The 20,198-nt window shown below is 42.4% G+C and overlaps 1 long non-coding RNA gene across 1 annotated transcript in view; it reads right to left on the bottom strand.

The window, feature by feature from the left end:
* Window positions 1-673: 673 nt before the first annotated feature.
* Window positions 674-20,198, bottom strand: part of LOC306642951 — a 41,891-nt gene continuing 22,366 nt past the window's right edge. The window contains exons 6-7 of the long non-coding RNA XR_013758733.1: window positions 8,863-9,075; window positions 674-688 (exon numbers count right to left, since the gene is read on the bottom strand). This is a non-coding gene — a long non-coding RNA (uncharacterized lncRNA). The remainder of the gene's footprint in view (window positions 689-8,862; window positions 9,076-20,198) is intronic.

Genomic DNA, 20,198 nt, shown 5'->3' with positions numbered 1-20,198 from the left:
AAGAAATGAGACTGGAGGGTAAGGAATAGAGAGATGGGAGGCAAATTATAGAGGGCCTTAAAAATCCATGTAAAGAAATTTAAAATGTATTACTGAGGATTGGAGATTTGCTGAACAGTTTTGAGCAGGGTAGACAGGACAGTGACAGAATGGATCTGGATGTGGAGAATGAATTCAAGGAGGAGATAAAATTTAGGAGGCAGGTGGAATAAAGGAGAGATGAACATTGGCTGAATAACAAGGGCATTTGGGATGCTTTGCAGAGCTGAGTGGCAGGTAGAACTGCCAAATGATTAGTTTAAGGGAGGAAAGGAAATAGCATCCATATAAAAAGGAAGTCATGAAACAAATTAAAACAAGAGCTCCTACAACGCAGTAACGAAACACCAACAACCTAATTTCAAAATGTGTAAAGAAGATATACAAATGGTACATGAGAACATGAAAAGATGTTCCATGTTATCAGGCAACAGGAAAATGTAAATGCATTTGTCTGGTAGAGATAACACAATAAAAGAACAGAAGCTGGGTGGCTTAACTAACAGAATTTTATTTCCTCACCATTTGGAAACTGGAAGTCTGAAATCAGGGTGTCAGCATGGTTGGGTCCTGGTGAGGGTTCTCTTCCTGGCTTGTAGGTAGCCACCGTTTTTTTTTTTTACTTGCTGCATCTTCACATGGCCTTTCCCTGTGTATGCATGGAAAGAAAGAAATTGAGCACTCTGGTATCTTCTTCTTATAAGGAGGCTAATCTTCCCTGATTAGGAACCCCCACTTATAACCTCATCTAATCTTATTTTCTTCCTCAGAGATTCCACCAAAATACAACCACACTGAGGTTTAGGGCTTCAACATAAGAATGGGGGGGGGGGGGGTGCACAAATATTTTATCTATTACACAAATCAAAATCACAATGAGATATTAATTCCCCCTACTGGGAAAGCTGCAATTTTTTTAAATGGAAAATAACAAATGTTGGAAGAGATATGAAGAAATTGGAACACTTGAGCATTGCTCATGGGAATGTAACATGGTGCAGCTACTATAAAGAACTGTCCTCAAGGGAAATATAGAGCTTGGGGTGTAGCTCAGTGGTAGGGTATGTGCTTAGTATGCACAAGGACTTGTGTTCAATCTCCAGCACTAGAAGGAAAGAAAAAGAGGAGGAAGGGGAGAGAAAATAAAAGTTCAATACTGAATTAACATAAGAGCAACAATTCCACTTCTAGGTACACACCCAAAGGAATCAAAAACAGGAACTGCGACAGATACTAGCATATGACTATGCATTGCAACTTAATTCACAATAACCAACAGATGGACATAACCCCAATGTCCAAACATAACCCAAGTGCCAATCAACAGATAAGCAAAATGAGATAAACGCATGTGAATATTATCCAGTCATTAAAAAAAATGAAGTTCTGACACATGCTGTAATTTGAATGAATCTTGAAAATATTATGCTAAGTAAAATAAGCAGGACACAAAAGAACAAATATTGTATGATTCCATTTATGTAAAATATCTAGAATAGTCGAAGTCATGGGCTGGGGAAAAGGAGAATGAGATGTTATAGCTTAATGGGCACTGAATTTTTGTGTGCAGTAATGAAAGTTTTGGAAATAATCGTGATGCCATAATAATATTGTGACTGCCACCAGTGTCATTGAATTGTTCACTTAAAAATTGTTATAATAGAAATTTTTCTGTTATGTAGATTTTACGTCAGTTTTAAAGTGTTGTGTACTATACAAAAATCCATTGATTGTACATTTTAAATGACAGAATGATCTGATGTGTGAATTATATTTCAATAAACTTAAAGGGCTGGGGATATAGCTCAGTTGGTAGAGTGCTTGCCTCGCATCCACAAGGCCCTGGGTTCAATCCCCAGCACTGCAAAAAAAATAAAAAACAAACAAATAATAATAATAAAACTTAAAAATAGGGTATGAAACAAAAACTTCAAGAAGTAGTGCTGGAAAAGACACATTGAAAAAAATCAATGAAATTAACCCATTGTTTGGGATAACTATAGATAGGACATCTTCAAAATAATTCATTAAGATATTCATCCAACCTGAAACAATATGGAAAAAGAAATTTAATATGAAAAGAGAGGAGTTCTGAGCATCAATGATAATGGCTAAGAGAAAAATTAATGGTTAATGTTTCTTAGTGTTCCTCTAATTGAGGGCCTTCAGATAAAGTAGCAAAAAAGGATGAATTTTTAAAAATCCATCTACTATATACATGGTAGTGGATTTACAAAACATTAAGAATAAAGAGAAAATCTTAAAAACCATCAGAAAACAAAAATTGATTATTGAAAAATAAATGACAATTAAACCAAGAGCAGAATTCTCATTAGCAGCAACAGATGCCAGAGGGCACTGCAGAAAGAGAAATAAGTCCAAAGGTATCAATAATAAATGATACAAATAGCAGGAAAACATTTTTTCATCAATTTGTTCAAAAGCAAATTATACCATGTATTATTTACATACATATAATGTAAATATAAAACCATGGACTCGAAGAATACATGCCAAATTCAGTGTCTGCCTCTGGAAAGGAACAGAGGAGAGTGAGGGTTAGAATGGAATGAAAAATAATGATGATCAGCAAATAGTAATGCTTCTTCATTCTGATGGTGGACATGTTATTTTGTTCATCTTTTCTTTCTTTTTCTCCTTTGTTTTTAATAAAAAGAAATGACTGAGAGTTAAGCAGGTGTTCAGAAGCTGGTGAGAAGGAGCAGGTAGAGGGAGGGGAGGAAGTTGGGGCTGAGGGTAGGAACAGAAAGAAGGAGGTAACCAGTGGGGAATTAATGAAATGAGACCCCGAAGAACAAGAGGATGAGTTTCACACACTCAATGGGTTGGACCCCTCTCCACTGTAAAAAAAAAAAAAAAAAAAAAAAAAGTGCAGATGCACAAGTAAATGTGCAGGTTGGCATTGCCTGGGTCTTGTTGGATCTTGTTGGATTCCACCATGGGCTGGGCAGCAGAGCTTCTTTCTACCTGACCCTGGCTCTCTCAAAGAGGGTTGCCATGATAGAAAAAGACAATGAGGATGAAGCATTTAGGAACTATAAATTCCGGTAGCATGGCCAGTTCTTATATTATCAGAATGCTCAGTACCTTCTTTGAGGAGAAAAATTATCTACCTGTGACCACCCAGTCTCTGAACCCCTCCAGTATTTGGAGGAGCCCACAGGTGGAGCAGAGCTGTCTGTCACCACAGAAGCTGGGGCACCAGACACCTCTTATCCCTGCTTGCAACTTGGGCCCAGACCTATGACCCTGGCTGAGTCACCTGAACACCTTGGCCCTAGACCTTTACTCAGGAGCAAGGGACTCCATGAATTAGGGATAGGGGAGAACATTTTTCCCCATGATGGCCCTCAGCGTTTAGAACCAGCAATATAAGGTATCGAGTGGTTCAAGCACCCCAATAGTCAGTTCCTATCCCTGACTTGTTCTGTGGCAGGACCCTGTCTAGAACTTCACCTTCTAGCCTCCCTTTATTCCTGTTTTCTCGGCTGATCTTCCAACCCTTCCAGCAATTTTATGAGTTTTTAATAAATTCTTCTGTTTCAACCACCCAGATTAGTTTATTTATAATGACATAGGGAATATTTCAAATGAATGATTTCCACTACAATGGTTAAATTGAAATTGTTGTCTGACAGAGAGGTCATCTTTAAGGTCTGAAATGGTTCCTTTTGTGCAATACCTCACTTCTCATTAGTATTGGATCTGTTCATCTGATCTACTCTTTGGTGGTAGAAGAGACAGGGAGGTAGAGACACTAATCATAGGCTCCCTTAGCAGCTCGCCATCAGTAAGCAGTCCAGTGCAGGCAAGAAGGCAAAGCTCCTTTCACACATCGTTTTACTCTTCTCCATGAAGAGTTCTGAGAAATGGAGAAGTGTCCCTAATAGGAGAACCAATTCCTGCCTTTGACCAGGGTCATCATACTTCAAGACCAAATCCAGCCAGGCACGGTAGTGCATGCCTATAATCCCAGTAGTTCTGGAGGCTGAGGCAGGAGGCTTGCAAATTCAAACCAACCTCAGCAACTTAGTAAAACCCTATCTCAAAATAAAAAATAAGACAGGCTGGGGATGTGGCTCATTGGTTAAGTGCCTCTGGGTTCAATTCCTGATACAAAAAAAAAAAAAAAAAGAAAAAGAAAGAAAGAAAGAAAAAAAGAAAATGGAATATAAATTCAATAATTCAATCTGCAATTTATTTGGTGGTGCATACATCCCACTTAGGTGTCTAACTTATGCACATGGTTTTCCATGATGCCTGCTGTTTTAACGAGGATTCCTAAATGAGTTTCAGCTCAGGCCAGCCCTGCAGAAAATAATTACTAGCCAAAACCAGATGAGTGCTGGAAAACTACCATTCCCTCACTTCACTCAGAACCTGGCCATGATTTCACCCTTTGTATGAGCCAGTGACTCACAGCAATGTGGACTGATAAATGTCAATGCTCCAAAATTCATGTTAGAACCTTAATACCGAGGTGCTAGTACTAATAGATAAGGCCTTTTGAGAAGTGATTAAGTCATAAGGGCTTCTTCTTCATATAAGAATTATTTTCTTACAAAAGAGGTTAAAAGGAGCACCCTCATGCTCTTCACCCTTCTGCCTTCCGCCATGTGAGGACAGACCATTCACCCCTTCTACCCTGAGAGGCTGCAATAACCAGGAGCCATCATGGAAGCAGAGAGCACCACATTTGTGATCAGAATGTTGACAGAAATGTGAATGGTAAAGGCCATTTTGCTGAGGTCTTACAAATGAAGAACACATACTTACAGACTGGAAGAGAGATCATCCTTGTAGTAGAGTGGCAAAGAACTTGGCCAAATTGTAATTGTGTCCTGGTGCTCGGGAAGATGGTAATATATCCGTGCCCAGGGTTGCCTTGAACACACAGCACAAAATGAGTAGCTTAAACGGGCAGAAACTTATTCTTCTACAGTTCTGGAGGCGGGATGTCCAAAATCAAGGTGTAGGTCTGTTTGGTTCCTTCTGGAAGCTCTGAGAGATGAACCATGTGACCCTTCCTCCTCTGTTCTGGTGGTAGTCAGCAATCACCAGTGCTCCTCAGCTTGTAGATGTATCAATCCAGTCTCTGCCTCCATCGCCAGACAGTGTTCTTCCTGTGTTTCTGTGTCCAGATTTCCCTCTTCTCTTAAGGATATCATTCATGTGTCAGCACTCCACCTTTTCCAGTACGACCTCATCTTAACCTGATGACATCTGCAAACTCTTTTTCCAAAAAAAGGCCATATTCACAGGTATCAGGGATGAGGACTTGAATATGCCTTTTAGGAAGACACAATTCAACCCATGACAAATAATATCTCATTATAATCCTCACAACCACCTTATAAAGTCCACATAGTGGACATCTTTGAGATTGTTGACCTAGTTTATAATCTAACCTCATAATTCCCTGGGCTCCCCCTACCCTCGCCACTCCAGTGTTAGGGATCAAACCCATGACCTCACACATGTTAGGTAAGCACTCTCCACTGGGCTCCATCCCCAGCCCTCCCTCATGTCTTTTAGGACAGATGTTTGGTCCGAATATAAGCATCTGACCTATATTGAGCCAACAAATACCCTACCTGGAATTTTTGGATTTGTGACCAGAAAAAAAAAAAAAAAAAATCAAGTCTACCACCAGCAGCTAAAGTTGTAAGATGTAGCCATATTTCCCTCTTTGATAAAACTATATCTGTATCTATAGAGAAGTATTGTGTGGGCTCAATAGAGTGTTACTTCACAAACTTCTCCTGGGGTTCTGGTTAAATGCAGATTCTGACTCAGAATCACTGGTGGAGCCAGTGATTTTGCCTTTCTCACAAGCTCCCCAGAGATGCTGCTGACGATGATGAGGAGGAGGAGGAGGAGGAGGAGGAGGAGGAGGATGGCTGGGCCCTGACCCACCTTTAGTAGCAAGGTCACAAAACATCTGTAATGAGAGAAACTCTGAAGTCCTTCAGGAAGGAGCTAACTTGCTTAAAGAAGAGGGTAAAGGGGACTCTGGAACATTCTCCAAAGTCAATTATGCATCAGTAACTTCAGAGAACAGATTTAGTCAGGGATACAGCTTGGAAGTCAGCCTATCAGAAGGACACAGTGGTAGAAAGAGGTGGCGTGCATGACAGGGGACTCAGTTGCCACTTTAATATTTCACAGCAAAGATATTACAAATGATCATGTCCTATAGAAATAAAGAAAGCATTGCTCTACTTCCCCGGTCCCCTTGTTCCATGTAAGAATTACAGGCCTTCAGGCATTAGTGATGCTTTCATCTCTGACCCAACATTAATAACACTCTGTTAATGTGAATTTTCAGCCCTCCGGGGGTTGACCTCTGAACTCCACCCCATAGAAGAACCAGGCCAGAGAAAGCCCAGCAGCCCCATGGAGGCTTGACTACTCCACTTACAGGAAGTCCCACCTCCCTCCTCCTCTGATTGGCAGAAAATGGCACGGAAGATAGGAATCTGATTGTCATCAGTATGAATTATAAATCACACAAATCTTGACTCTGCCACTTACTGATTGTGTGACTTTTACCAAGCAGCTTCTCTCTGAATCTTGGATTCTATAAATGCAAAAGGACAGGAAGCAGACCTTAACAGATTCAGAGAAGCCTCTATTCCTTTGTGGACTCTGGCGCCATTGGGGCCCATTTTCCGGAAGGGGAAAATGGCCGTCAGTTACAGAAGGGATTTTGGTTTTATAGGGTACAAGGAGGATGATGTAATCATTGGAAACCCTGCACATGAAGTTTTGACCTTGCAGTTTTGACCACCAGGGGCTAGTTGTACAGGTTAAAACCAGAGGAGGAGGAATGAGTACTCAAATCTTACCCATTGTCATTTAGGACTAATTTGCCACTCAGCATTCCCTATCCACCCCTTTCCCCCAAAGCCCATTGTGATCAGGAAAGAATGCTCTGGGAGAGGTTTACAGTTTGGCCAATTTTCTCCTCCCTCCTTCCAAGCCACACATCACTCCATTTTTCTTAGGGAGCTGTCTTATAGGAATATTATTTTCCATAACCCTTCAGGTTCTTCATCTATAACATGAGAAAATAATAACATTTATCTTACCTCTCTCCATAAAGCTATGATGTCATCAACATTGAATTAGTCAATAGAGTTGTAGTACAAATAATAGTATAGAGAATTTGGAGAAATCTTTTGAAAGATGAAACTATGCAGATATTTTTAAATCGTTCTGGAAAAACATGAAGTAGAAGTCACTTTTTAAAAAGTCTTTCCATATTATGTATCTACACATATGAAACAGGGTAAAAAGAAAAATTTGGTGAACAATACGATTTTCTGAATATTAAATGAAGCCTCATCTTCCACATGTCCTTTCGACAGTTTAGATCAGTGATTTATCACTGGGTTTGGGGGTGAGGGTTGGTCAGAACTTTGTCAAAATAAACACACCTCTCCCTCCACCAGATCCAGACCCTTGCATTGCTGGAGCCTACTCTCCAAATCTATGGAGGCTACCTGCATTTGCCAAGCATTTTTGGAATTCCTTTCTTGGTAACCTCAGGTTTGACAGTCCACCCCATAAAACCAATCACTTTACCTTGTGTAGCCAAACATACCCCTCTCCAGCCTGATCACATATCTTGTACACCAGGTTTGTTCTAAATGGGCTTTGACTGTTTCCCACCAAGTTCTTCCCCTCTGAGGATATGTAAGAATACAGGATTCTATGAGCCCTGAGCATGCTTGCTAAGAAAAACAGACATTAGACTTTAGGTAAAATGCATATGCGATTTCCTGTTTAACTTTACAACTATAACCAGCAGGGAGTCCCTAAACCTGCCCAAGAAATAAAGGGTAATTCAGGCCTGATGGGAGGCTGGGCCTAGTTCCTGGGCAGCAGATCCCAGCCGGGAGGGCGGGCGCACTCCTGCCGAGATGGTTTAAGTTTGTTAATTAACAGCCCTCCCCCTTTTCCTCCCACTTTCAGGGTGGTGGGTTTCTAAGAGCTTTGGAGAGATTTATTTTTATCCTTCGAGTGGATAAAAGACATTAATGAAACCATTTGAGACTTCAGGGACTGGACTCCACCCACAGAAGCCGAAGGGAAGCAAGCATGAGTGACCGTTGATTATTAAATGTCCTCTTAGCAAAGGGGCATCCCCAGACTGGCCTGATGGGCAGTTAAGTGTGTGGAAAGTAGAGGCAGTGCTGCATATGCATTATGTATAAAGAGGCACCCCAGCTTTCTTACACGGAGCAATTAATGAAATCACTTTGGGAAAATGTGCACCTCCCCTCCCCCACTCAACTACCAGCTGGTCCAGTCCTTGAACATATAGTGCCACGTTACGATGGCTCCAACAATTTGGGTCAGCACGATGTTTAAACTCTTAAGTGGAGCCACTAATCTCCATTAATCTGACTGTAAAGATGAGACATAATGCTTAATACAAAAGCATACGAGTTGGTAATGCATTCTCCTGTGACAGGCTGTCTTAATACACACCCTGCGAAGGGCAGGGTCTCTAGGATTGAATAGATCTGTTCCTGGACCCTCCTGAAAATCTCTTTGCACAAGGTGACAAGGATCCAAGGGGACCGTCCACCAGGGTGTCCAAGAACACATTCATTCTACGGGACTTCTGGCACTCCAGGCCTCCACCTATGGCCACCCCCTCTTTGAAATTGGCAGCACAGCAGGGCATGCGTGTGAAGTGTGGAACTTGGCAGTGCTGTGACCATGTCATTGGCCTGAATGACCCTGGGCTAAGTAGTAGGCATAGTAGATGCTTCAAACCTATATAATACTCACCAACAAGGGAGGCTATCTGGTCGGCCCATGAGGGAAATATGATAGAGCTCTCTTCCTGGTTGGGGACACTTAGAGATTTTGGTAAGTCATGACATGGCTCTTGCTTGGTGAACCCAAATGTGGAATAAGTGCTGTCATTTTCTTCATCTCCCCTCATCTCCACTGCTCCTCTCTCAAGGCCAATATTTCTCAAACCGTGGTCCATGGAACCCCCTGAAAGAGAGGAGAATCACTGAACATGTATTTAAAGTTCCACATTCCCAGGCCCGTTGCCCAGGCCTACTGACCCAGAATCTCTCAGGAGGAGACTCAGGGAAACCTCTTCTTGACAACCTGTAGCAGTAGGCATTAAACACAAAATGCGAGATTCACAGTCTGAATTTTTGTTGTAGGGCCAGGTAAAAAACAATCATGCACAGTGATTTGTGGACCAGAAATTCCCATAGTTTGGCTCATTCTTAAAGAAAAATATAGATGAGGGGATGGGGCGTCAGCTCAGTGGCCAGTGCTTGCCTAGTATGTGTGAGGTCCTAGGTTCATTCCCTGGTACTAGAAAAACAAATGTATTAGGTGGAAAAATGGATACACCCAGGACACAGAGAGGTCACGACATCTCCTTTTGGTACCACTGTGTCCACAGTTAAAACTTATTGAGGGCTTAGAGTGCACAGTTCCAGTCTAAGTGCTTCATCTTTATTAGCTCACTGAATCCCCATAACAATTCCAGGAATGGGACTCTATTAGTCCTCATGGAGGGTGACAGTGAGGAGGTGACATTTAATTAGGCTATGGAGGATTGGTAAAAACACAGCATTTTCAACACTCCATTCATTAATTCAACTGCCAAAAGGATGGATCCTTATTGCCTTTTATTCCCATAGTCACCACTAACTCCCTAGAAATAAGGGAGAAAACCTTTAGACAAATGCTGATGGTTATTGGCACTGCAAAGACTTTTTTAAAGTTTTGTTGTTGTTGTGTGAGTGGGAATTGAACCCAGAGGCACAGTTTACCACTGAACTACATCCCCAGTCCTTTTAATTTTTTTATTTTGAGACAGGGTCTTGCTAAGTTGCTGAGGCTGGCCTTGAACTTATGATCATCCTGACTTAGCCTCCCAAGTTCCTGGGATTACAGGGCTTCACCACTGAGTCAGTCAAGACTAACTCTTTATTTGAGCTCTTGAATTGCAATTAACCATTTAAGACTTTCATTCTAACCAAAATATGACTTCTTTCGTGGAATTTCAAGAGAATGGTTGCCCACTCTATACACAGGTAAAGCTGCCTCTGCTGGGGGTTTCCTAATACCTAACCTGTGTCAGGAGCCAGGATAATTGAAGTTCAAATCATGAACATTGGAATCCAGATCACCTGGTTTCCTTCCATCCCACAGAATTGACACTCTGTGGTGGCCACTCTCTTTCCCCAGGTGACAGCCCCACTCTTCCACTAACAGACCTTAACCTCAGAAACTTTGGCAGGGACTGGTGATGTCTCCACCCGCCTGATCACAGTGGGAACAGCAGCCACAGTGACCACAGATGAGCTTGTGACCAAGGGTAGGGTCAATCTGAGTCCCTCCATGAGGTTTTCTTGGAAGGAGGACTAAAACAGGAATCTGACGTTCCTGTGGCCACCTTTTGTACCCTGTGGATAAGTCTGTCTGCATTAAAAAGTGACAACAAAGGGGAATGAGAGGGACAGAGACAGAGCAGGAAAAGCAGAAAGGAGCTGGCTGCCATCTTTGAGTACCTCAGGTCAGCTCTAGCCCTGCTCTTTCTGTGGCCAGGCTATTACTCTTCCCCTGTAGTAGTGAAACTAGTCCAAGATGAGTTTGTCAGCTTACACTCCAAACTATCTGACTCATTAGATACATCTCCTCTCTCTGCTTAATTTGGTGTCCCATGGACACGAGTAGGAAACCAACTTGGATTTGTATCAGCGGATGTTCGCTCATTCATTCACACACATGCTTATTCTGTTTTCTGTCAACCATGTGACAAGCACTGGGCAAGGCACTGAGGGCACAGAGGCAAAGCTGCCATAATCTTGGATCTCATGGAGCTAATATCCAAATAATTACACAAATGAATATTAAAAATGTAATTTGAATAAATTCTACAGAATAAGCCCTGCCGGTGGGGAGCGGGGACCAGAGCAGAGATGCCGGCCCCTAGTGCTTGGCATTTACCCCGAGGTCTGAAGGATGAGTGGGAGTCATGCAGGCAACAGTGGAGTGAGTGAGCTTCCCTCCACCATCTGTGTGAAGACTCTGGGCCTTGGAAGAAGCATAAAAGGAGCAGAAGAGAGTGTTGTGCGGGAGCAGGGGATGGAATTGAGACTGAAGAGGCAGCTAAGAGCAAGACTGTTGTGTGTGGCCTGATGGGCCACATTCGGGGTTTTAAGCAGCCACTGGAGGGTTACCTCTAAGAGAGTGGCACAGGTAGGACTACATTTTAGGAGAATACCAAGGGGCGGGCGCACTGCAGGAGCCATAGTGCGTATGGCAGGAAGAGTAAGGAGGCTGAGTCTTCAGCCCAGGAAGAGATAAGCATGGCCAGGACTGGGCTGCTCCGTGGAGCGAATGGGTGTGAGGCTTAGAAGACAGAATAGAATGTGTTATTACCTAACTCCATCAGGGTGGGAGGCGGACTCCAGTTTCTGGCCCCAGCACCTGAGGAGTTGGCAAGGCCACTGATCTGAGAAGTGATTGGACTGCGTGGAGCGGGAGAGTCTAAGTTCAACATGAGAAAGTTCCACCTTAGGATGTCTGTGAGGGACCACATGGAAACAGCCAGTAGGTAATGTATGCATTGCTTTACTCCAAACAATAGATTGGTACCACAGGTTTTACTGTGCTCATTTTACAGGTGAGGAAAGTGAGGTTTGCGTAATATGTATGATAACTGAGTGGGACTACTGGGAGTAGGACCTGAATTTCCTCCACCCCAGTCCAAATGCTTTCCCTGAACCATGACGAGTCCTACTTCATTGGACTGATTAAACAAGCTAGTCAAAAATAATGTTATATAATAGGAGACTTTGGCATAAGAGGCACAAGGTCAATCAAAAGTTGTGTTCTGTGAAATTGATGTTATATTGTCCTATATTTGGTGTCAGTTTGATAAAAAGTTATGTAGAACCCACCTTTGCCTGTCATACAATCCATTGAGGAAATAGTTCTGCTCGACTGGGGCTCAGTTTCATATGTGCTTTGGATTTGTACCAAACATTACAACAATTATTGGTAAAAACTGTCAAAATACATCCATTCTATTTGTGGAAAGGAAACTACTTCTCACACTGGTTGCTTTACCAACAATACCTACCAGCTATATATCCAGATGAAAGAGACAAGTGAAGTTTTGTTTTCTTAAAAAATCAATAGATTGGCTCTTATGGAAGTCATTAATGAGAACTGTTTAGCAAGAGAGGCTGATTTTTTATTCCTGGTTGGCATTCCATTAAAAAAAATGTCTCTGAACAAATCCATGATTAAGAATTATATTCATCCAATCTGTAAAGTGTTCCCTGCACCACTGTTTCCAAAGGAAGGATGCATTTGGCTCCAAGGGAAGCTAAAATAAGCTGTGCAGAGGACCAGTCTGGGCTGGGTTCCGATGAAATGGGAGCCGCCATATATTTTTGAGCAATGTTTGAGATGATGTAATGATATTTACAAAACAATTCAGCCTGGCACTGTACTTGCACTTCTGCAGCAGCCCCAGAGTCAAGTTATTAACTAAAGGAAGAACACCTTGTCCATCTTTGTGACAGCATTACCCACCCCAACCCTTAATCCAGTAACTTGCGCACAAAGGGTTTGTTGGAAGCATGTGGTGTAGGAAGAAGGACTGAGGACTAGGAAGGGTTTAATGGAAGATGTTGACTTCCCTTCCCTGGGATATCATTATAAAATAGTAGGGCATTTTCTAGCTCCATAAAAATGACTTTCATGGATTTCTGACTTTATGCATGGGAGGTAGCCTTGGTTTCATTTCTAAATGGAACTTGTCAACCCAAAATACTAACTGGTACTTGTGGAGAGGAAACAGGTATGGATTTCTTAGTTGGTCTCAGATAATAAGGCTGTACTTTCCTACTACATAAAAACTGAACCCAGTTTTGGTGCCATCAATGCAGATATTACCATACCTGTGCTGTGCAGGCACTTGGGCCTACAGCCCATCTGAAGGAAGAGTGGGTTGTTCTCTGGCTCCCCCGGAGAAGCTGCATCATGCTGATGTGGGGGTCCTGTGAAAAGAATTAGTGGATGTGCACTTAGGGTACCTGGGGTCCATTCCTAATTCTTCCACTTTTTTTGACAAGTTGAACAAGTTGATTCACCTCCCTACACCTCAGTTCCTTTATCTGGAAGGAGTGAACACTGTCCCAGTCAGTCTCCAATGTCCATTCCAGAAGCATGACAGTTTAGATGATTTACTAGTTAAAAAGTAAGCTTCCCATTCATTTTAACTAGTAAATCATTCCCATTCATTGATGGAGATTCTATATCAACTATGACAAAGAGAACTTAGAGAAAGACGCCTCTCCATAAATTAAAATGCATACTTAGAAAGGTGGACTGGGGAGGGTGGGCTACTCACACAAGCCCTTGTGCCACAGTTGGTCATCCTTGTGTTGAACACCAGTCTCAAAGTAGGAGAGTTCAGGTATTGAGAAGGCAAATGATCAGAGCCAGGAAGCTCTTGTGCTTCCCTCACGGATCTTCCCAAGGCTGATTTAAGAATTCTCCAAGTAGGTAATTCCTTGGAGATTCTCTGCTTAAGTTTTTGGAAAGGTGCCCCCAAGGAAACCATCCTCCAGGAAGTGGATAGTCAGATGTGGAGTCCAACTAACCATTTCTGAAGGGAAAGAATCCATCCATCCATGACACCCCTTCAGCCTCAATGCCTTCCAAACCCTGTTCCACGTCCTCACGGTTGCTCCCCCTAGAACAGGAGTCCCCAGAGGAGAGGGGCTCCTTTTGTTCAAAAAAAGAAAAGAAAAATGTCCTATTCTCTTGGCCATTAATCATGCCTGTAGGAGCGTTTATTAATGCCCTGTCAATTGCTCAGAGTGAAGGCGGCCTGTTAGCTGTCCTCCCTCCCCGTTAGCTGTGTGCAAACACTGGTGATTAAGCGCCAGATTTAACATCCTCATGAATATTTAAGAGGCTGTTTTTGAAAGTTTCCTGTCCTTTTACACTAATAGCCCCATTAAAACCTGTTTACAAGCCAGTCAAGAGAGTAACTGCATGCACTTAAAACATGAGAGTGCTCCCCCAAGAGGGCACCAGGACCACGTGAGGATCAATACACTGCTTAAAGTAAGACTGTCTGCCCACCCCCAGTGGAGCCCGGCCCCCGAGAGCCACAGAGAGGAGCTGGAAGGGACCCAACTTGTTAATTAGGATGTGAGTTGGGGGAGCAAGCCCTCGCTACTGGACTCCCCACTGCCCTGTGTGGCGACCCCAGCTCCAGAGACTTCATAGAAGTTGCTCAGACGATGTCAACAGCATCCAGCCATTTCCAGCCCAGGGCAGGAAAGGGAGTGTGCCCTTGTGCCTTCTGGTAGTTGCCCTCCCTACACCAGTCCCAGCCCTGGACCTGCCTCTAAGCTGTGGCCCACCCAATGCTCTCCAGGAGCTGATGAAGGTTTAAGGAAAAGAATTTTCATGAGGTCACTCTCCTTAGACTTAAGAATTCCCAAAAGCCTCAGAGCTCCACAGGAATGAGAGGTGAATTGGTGGAGAGACTGGGAATGGGGTGCATGGAAGAGGGTGCTTCCTCCATCTGTGCTTGAGACTGCCTTTCCTGCATTTGGGAAGATGGTAGAAATGTGGAAAGTCATTTCCTCTTTGAAAGCCAGGGGTCAATGACCCAATGTTGTCTCCCTTCAGTTTTATGTAAAGATTGAATAGACTGATGAAACAAGGCATTTTATTGGTGCTCCCAATGTGACAACTGAATGGCGATGCCAGGTCACAGTGCAGTCTAGTGCCTTTCCCAACCCCAGCAAGCAGCACTCCTGGAGATGAGCAGGTGCATGCAGGGACTTCCCCTGCTCCAGGCAGGGAAAACTCTGGAACACTAGATCTACTTCCCCATCCACAGCCTGCATTTGTGCTGAAAGAACTCTAGAGCAAGGAGAAACGCCCCAAATGTTACTATTTCATTCTTACTGTCCTTTGCAAAGTTCATCAACTAGATGAATTCCCATTCCAAGGGCATTTTTGAGATCCCTCAAACTACAGGACTGCTCTACTTTTTACACAACATATTGCCCAGCCCAGAAACAAATTTTCCCTTCTTCTGTAATTAAATCCTTGCATAGAGATATGCTGTATATTCATATATAATAATAACAGTATTAGTGCAGCAATATGCACTGATCTAGAACATAGGAAGCAGCAGTATCTCCTCTCCAGAGATTCTACAAGAACTAGAAGTTAAACCAGAAGTCCTCTGAGTAGTCAAAATAAATATTGCAAGACCCTGCACAAAATGTAAGCATCTTATTCATCAGGACTGTATTCCAGCAGGTTAATGACATTTTAAAAGGATTCTAATAAGTTTGATTCTCTGTCTTTAGTCAGTTAGAAAGAGGAAGGAGGAGCTAGAGAAAGACATACTGACAGTAGTAAAAAGTTGTAACTTCTGGACACTGAGTGAGAATATTAAAAAAAAAAAAAAAAAAAAAACTCTAAAAAGCAAATCCAAGAGTTACAAATAGCACAGCAGTCTGGGGTCATTTATTCCAGGAGCAAACAGCTTTCCACACTTAAATATGCCTTGAGTTGACAATAAAAGTCATAATGCTTTGTGAATAATGAAGTCCAAAAGACTGCAATATAATTCTTTTAAAAGTTAGTCTGGGTCTGTGGATATAGCTCTGTTGGTAGAGTGTTTGCCTCGTAAGCACAAGGCCCTGGGTTTAATCCCCAGCACCACACACACACACACACACACACACACACACACACACACACCCACATACACAAAGTTAGTCTGTAAGAGTGAGAACTTTTATAGTTAGGGAGCTTAAAGAGCTAAGATTCTAGCTATACATAAAACTTATCTCCAGAATAACTCATTTATCCTCTGCCTTTTTCCCCACTATGTTCATATTTCATGTTTCATGTTTCCACCAAAGAGTATTCAAAAGAATCAAGACAAATGTGTAAACCGGGAAGACAGGCTGCTACACAGAGGGCTCCATGCCTCTATACTGTGGTGCCGGAAGCTGACTCACCCCAGCTCAGGAGAGCGAGTCTTCAATTTTCAGGAATTTCATGAGCTGATTATAAACACAGACTTTATTAGACATTACATTTGGTTAACTTACCATCAGCAAATTATACTAAAAACAAATCTAATAAATACTCAGGATGCATCATCTCTGACCATTTGATGAGATTTCACTACCATCTCTGCTCCAGCAGTTAACTCCGCCTCCTGCATCTGGGTGGTTGGAAACACCCCATATGCTGTCCATATTCCTGGGACCCAGTTTTCCAACTCCGCATTAAGTGACAGCACTTTGGCAGTTTGAAATTGGCCCTGGTGGGAGCGCTTACCCCATGGAAACTGTCAAATACTACAAAGAGTTTGGTCACCTCCCCACCCACCCACACCCAGAAAGGTGATTGTTAAACATTTGCCAGTATGCCACCATTGATATCACCCCTCAGATCGTTGAGAGTTACAGCGTGCACTCCCAGGTAGGCAGAGAAAAACTGCTGCCTACGGGGCGGGGGAAAGGGCAATGGATGGGTTTGCAGGAATCAGGTTGTCTGTCCTGTTCCCTCTACCTGTGTGGACCTCAGACAATTGACTTCCATCTCTGGGCCTCCATTTCCTTATCTGTAAAGTAGGAGGGTGGACTAGACAGTCTCTAAGGCCCATTCTGGTTATAACACTATCTGATTCTATGACTCTCTCTACCTTTACTTTCAATTCAGACAGTCTTTGAAGCATGACATTCTGGCCCCTGTCAAGTGGAAGGAAAGGAGTTTAGATATATAGCCCTTCCTCTCCTTTTTCAAATACGTCCCAAAGTAGGGTAATAGTGACTGTGGTCAAGCAATCAAAAGAGACCCATGACAGGAACATTCAGATCTTAGAACATGAGCTTTGCATTAACTTTCATTCTTTCTTATGCCTGCAACTTACCATTAGCACCAGAAGCCATTTCAAGGCATTCCCTAAATAACAAAAGTCTCATGAAATCTATTAATGTTCAGTTTTATGATCCAGAGACTGAAGAGTGCGGCCCTAGAAAATAAACAGACTCTGAAATTAGAAGACCTGGATTTGGGTTCCAGTCCTAATTCACTTTTAACTTCCATGTAAGCTTGGATAAGGTAACTAGCATCCTTAAGACCTAAGTTAAGTACTCTGGTTAAGTATGATCAATTCTGGCAGGACAGACTCGTACAGCCTGTCTGGAGAGCCATTTGAGTGGTGTTTATCCAAATTAAGTGTCTGTTTTATAACTCGGCCACCATGCTCTTAAGTCTGCATCCCAGAGAAATCTCCATCCAGACCATCATCTGTCAGATGTCCACCTGGGAGATGTTTACAGAGTGGGAGGCCATCAAGGTTTCCACCAGGGGACAGAGGTGAGCAAAACATGGTGAATGAACACCGAGGAATATTATGCAGCACTTCCAGGCAAGGAGTAGAAATGCAGGGCAACAAGGATCACTCTTGAAAACAGTGCAGAGTGAAAAAAGTACAAACCAGAGTGAGACCTACAGAATTCTACTTTTTACGTAATGAAACTGCATGGACTCTAAACAAAATACACATTTTTTACAAATACACATAAATAAAATAGACATTGGACATATTTAGAATGATTGTCTATATGGAGAAAGAGAAATTCGGGACATAGTAATAAAGGAGAATGAACCGATTAGTTCATTATTATAAGACAGGGGTCAAGTACAAAAACAGATGCTAGAATTCCATGTGCAGAGAGTAGGATTAGCTCAACCTTCTAAACCTAAGTCAAATAAGAAACAATAAAAATTATATTAATTCCTCACATAGTTCACACAGTTAGCATGAAGGCCAAATGGAAGATGTATGTGAAAATTCTTTGTGCACCATGAAATATTATTCAGTTATGTTTTCATTATCTCTATAGCATAGCTGGAGAAAGATCAAAAGGGATTGAAGGAATATTTAAGAAATATTATAAGGTATCTAGTCTTTTTATCTTGGTAAGTTTAACAGAGAAGTTTAAGAGTCCTTCATTAAATGCCTCTGTAGATTACAATGTATAAATAAAAACTGCAGTCCTTGTCAGTTCTTCCTCTGGGCTATATACTTATGGTCGACACTATCAGTTCCTAACCCCTGCTCTCTCAAGGGGATGGCACCCCATTGTTGCTCAGGTAGCAACATGCTTCTGTCCCCACCGGATCAACTGTGATTTGTCCAAGACCAGCAAGGCAATATCAATCCCAGTGGCCAGTGAGTACCTCTGGTGCGAGGGTGCAACTTGGTTCTGGTGAACTCTAAGGGGACTTCTTTTGCTTGACGGAGCCTCCTGAAAGAATGATTGTTCTTGTTAAGAGAGAGACATAAAGAAAGAATGAGAGCTTCCATTTCCTCCTACCTTAAACGTGCATATATGAGGATTTTCTGTTTGAAGCTGAGGCCGCTACTTGTGACCAAGAGGCAATAAGCCTAAGAACAAAAGCCAACGGCTGGAGTTACACAGGAAGATCCAGGTTCCTAGATGACACCATTGAGCCCCCACAACAAATCTAAAACTGCCCAGACTTCTAGTTCTGTGAGTTAATCAAATGTCTTTTTTACATTAGCCGCTGTTAGTCAGATGTGAAGGATGTCAGGGGTTGGGGAAAGGTACCACACACCTGATTTTACTCCTGAAGCCAAAGGTGGTGAGAAGTAAGGACAATCACCTGGAGAAAACACTCGAAGTCACATGAGTCTTTCCTTAAAACACCACAAGGGCTGTGTAAGAAGCCTGGACTTGGTCTTCATCCTTCATGGGCCAACTCACAAAAGTGAAGGTGGATTTTAGTTGATCCCCTGCTTTAGAATTGCTCTACCCCAGAGTAGCTTGAACCATGCAGCCTAGAGAATCTAAGGCCATCAAAGATTCTCTTCCAATTCTGCAATTTTGGAGAATAAACAGATTTGGTCATTTCCTTAAAAGTTTGAAAAATGAATTATCATATGATCCAGTAATTCCATTTCTGGGTAAAAACTCAAAATAATTGAAAGCAGTATTTCAAAAAGATATTAATACACCCATGTTTACAATAGCTGGAAGCAAAGGTGAAAACAGGTTCAGTGTTGGTCAATGAAAAAATGAACAAACAAAAAGTGATTGCGCACACACACACACACACACACAATGGAATGTTATTCAGCCTTAAACAGGAAGTAAATTCCAACACACACTACAACATAAATGAGTCTCAAGGACATTACACTAAATGAAATTATATCAGTTACAAAAAGACAAATACCATACTATTCCATTTACATGACAAACCTAGCAGAGTCAAAGTCAGAGACAGAAAGTTGAAGGGTGGTTGGGAGGGGCAGGGGTAGGGAGGAATGAGGAGCTGTAGCTTAGTGGGCATGAAGTTTCAGTTTTTCGAGGTGAAAAAGTTCTGGAAATTGGTTGCACAACAGTGTGAATGTACTCAACACTACTAAACTACACACTTAAAAAAGGTTGAGATGGTAAATTTTATGTTGTTATTTACCACAATTTTTTAAAGGGTATCTGTGGTCATTGTTTTAGTCAGTTTTTGCATTGCTGTGACCAAAATACCCAACAAAACATCTTAAGAAGATAAAAAGTTTATTTTGACTCATGGTAGCAGAGGCCTCAGTCCACAGACAGCCAACTCCATCACTCTGGGCCCAAGGTGAGGCAGAACATCATGGGCAAAGGGCATGGCAAAGAGAAGCTGCTCAGCTCACAGTGGGTCGGAAAGCAGAGACAGAGAAGGGTGAAGGAGCCACAGGGAAGATGCACCCTTCCAGGACACAGTCCCAGTGACCCACCTCCTCCAGCTCTACCCTACCTGCCTATGGTCACTACCCAGTCCCTTCAAACTAGGATGGACTGATTAGCTCTCCTAATCCAGTCATTTTACCTCTGAATATACTTTACTAACACAGGAGCTTTGGGGGACAACTTGTATCCAAATCACAATAGTCATTAGGTCTTTTCTAGGATCCAAATCCAGGAGGTCTTTTCTCCACTGTCCTGGGTGCAAGACCCCCCAAACTACCCTAAGAGAAAAGATAAGCCCATTCTCAGTGTGCCCAAAAGGTAGAA

Source organism: Sciurus vulgaris (genome assembly GCF_902686455.1).
Source record: "Sciurus vulgaris genome assembly, chromosome: 13".
In the NCBI taxonomy this organism is placed as follows: domain Eukaryota; kingdom Metazoa; phylum Chordata; class Mammalia; order Rodentia; family Sciuridae; genus Sciurus; species Sciurus vulgaris.
This window is presented reverse-complemented; position numbering and strand designations above follow the sequence as displayed.